Source organism: Anopheles arabiensis (assembly GCF_016920715.1).
Source record: "Anopheles arabiensis isolate DONGOLA chromosome X unlocalized genomic scaffold, AaraD3 X_pericentromeric_contig0012, whole genome shotgun sequence".
Classification (NCBI taxonomy): domain Eukaryota; kingdom Metazoa; phylum Arthropoda; class Insecta; order Diptera; family Culicidae; genus Anopheles; species Anopheles arabiensis.
Window position 1 is genome coordinate 37,501 of NW_024412090.1, and position 2,500 is coordinate 40,000.

Consider the following 2,500-nt stretch of genomic DNA (forward strand, 5'->3'; position numbering starts at 1 on the left):
GTTTCAAGCAATGGTTAATATACGCGTATTCAAAACCCTTAGCTGTTACAACTTTTTACTAGAAACCATCACGACGAAGTCTTTGGGTCCGTAGACCCGTGATGTACTGCTCCAGGAACGTTTTGATAGGGGTGGAAGCTCAAAATCATAGGTTAAAATCATCGGCAGAGCCCACCAGACACCACTTTTGCTTCATTAGTTCGGACTATAGGCATACGACGATTTTTATCGCGGAGGGACGTATGACCCAAACGGGGGCTTAATGACCCACTGCCACTGCAAACCATGCTCCTACGACTAAATAGAGGTAAAACTACGATTTGGTGCAATCTTCATGTTTGACCTCGTAGCAAGGTACCCTCCCTATAGTAGGCAATGAACAAATGATCATAATCCCAGGAGGGCAAAAATGGGAACCCGAAAGGAAAGCGCTGTTGGCGCGCCTAAGCTACTGGCCCGTAGAGTAAAAATGGTACCCCCAACAAAGTTGTCGATTGACATTCTGATTGCACTTTTCATCATCTAGGGTGCGTTCCTTACACGTTTTGAGGTGTTTTAGCGAAAAACATGTTTTGAGCCACACGAGCTCTCCGGCCCGTTCGGTGCACATTTTTGAAAAAAGCTAGGGAGCTGCCCCTAGGTTCGGGGTGTCACAAAATATTGAAAAGTGGTCAAAAAACCGCTATCCAGAATCGGATGTAGAATCATTAGACGAACTTAAAATTGTTCTACAACCCCCAGTCCGACGCCTCGTATTCGAGATATAGCACTTTGTAGGTCTGACCGAGCAATTTTGTACTGAAATGTATGGCGGACATGTTATTCATTAAACAACATTAACTTGCATCGTGCCCTACTTCATCGGCACAGCTACTATCGACTATCTATTGTTGAAATGGATTGAGTTTGACCATTTTAGCTCTTTTCTTATGCCGTGCACCAACAGTGTGTACCGATCAGGGAAAGTACACTACTTACGCGTTCATGGATGTATATGTTGGTACAAGTTGCCGGTCGGAATAGCAGTGCACCAAAACTGTGTACCGATCAGGGAAAGTACAAGACGGAGGGCGCAGCCCGAGCGTACGCGTTCATAGATGTCCATGTTGGTACAACCTACATGTACGTACCTTGTTTTTGTATCAAAAGTTCCAATAAAGTGTTTGTATGCTTAAAACGCTTATCTCAACCGGTCACCTTTTGGCCTGCCCTTTTATAGACAGAAACCTAGAACGATACTCGCGATGTTTGTGTTTTTCCATTCGCCCGGGACGACGAAATGAGCTCTGTGCACATCGTGCAGAAAACTGTCTCCTCCTCGTATGTTTTTGTCCCTCCACGCATATAATCACCCACATTTGTGTTCAACACGGACGGCGCAGCCCGAGCGAACGCGTTAATGTTTATGTTTGTGCACACTAAAGTTACAATCCTAGGATTTGGTTATTGCGTCGCAGTGCCCGACCGTCGCGGACACCATTCTTGGACAAAAGTCCAAGTACGTAGAGTACATTCCCTAGGTATGTGCCCGTTCGTGACTTTCGTTGCGTGCTTACAGACACGCTTGGGTATGTTTACCATACAAGGTTTACTAGGAAAACCTGGGAAGGACGCTTGCCCTCCCGTCGCGGACACCATTCTTGGAAAGAAGTCCTGGTACTTAGCGTTCTTTAATGTACTTGATCAGTTTGTATTGCAATTGCTTTGTGCCATTGACTTTTGCTAATGCTCACTAAGGGGTGTTCGTTTGCGATGTGTATGATAAGCAACTGTCTATTCTAACCAGCAGTTAATCAACACTTTTCACCCAAATCATAGGAACGTAGAGTACTTTCCCTGATCGGTACACAATTTTGGTGCACCTCTAACTTCGCCAGCACTTTATCGTTACGTTTTGTGCACAACCTTGGGACATGGTGTAAGTTTCATCATTGTTATGTTTGATTCGGTTTATTATGATTGAAAAATACGCTACGTCCCAGAAATCTGAACTCGAATACTTTTGCCACGTTGCGCAAAAAGCTGCTGAGCAACTCCTAGCCGTTTACCGATTTATAATTTAATTTTCGTTGTTAGTTTTAAAAATACGCTAAGTTCCAAAAATCTGAACTCGAATACTTTTTCTATGTGCCGCCAAAAGCTACTGAGCAACGCCTAGGTTGGTACATTTTGGTACATGGAGTGTATGCGTGCAGGCGTACTGCCGTGCTGGACCGGAAAATCGCACTTGCTACTAGAACGTAGAGTAATTCCCTAGATAGGTGCTTTTGCATGCCTCTGTTCGACGTCCATGCAACTTGGAACGTGCGACACACGTAGCTAGGCTTCCCCATACATATTCCCTAGGGTAGCACCAAATTGCACACTTTCAGGGGTATATTTTGGTACGGTGTACTGTGCATGGTACAAGTATCATTAGCTTGTGCAATTTATTTTGCATCAAGTTGCGATTGCTGGTGCGTCGAGATAGGAGTGTTTCGCGACTTTTGCCAAGCTTTGG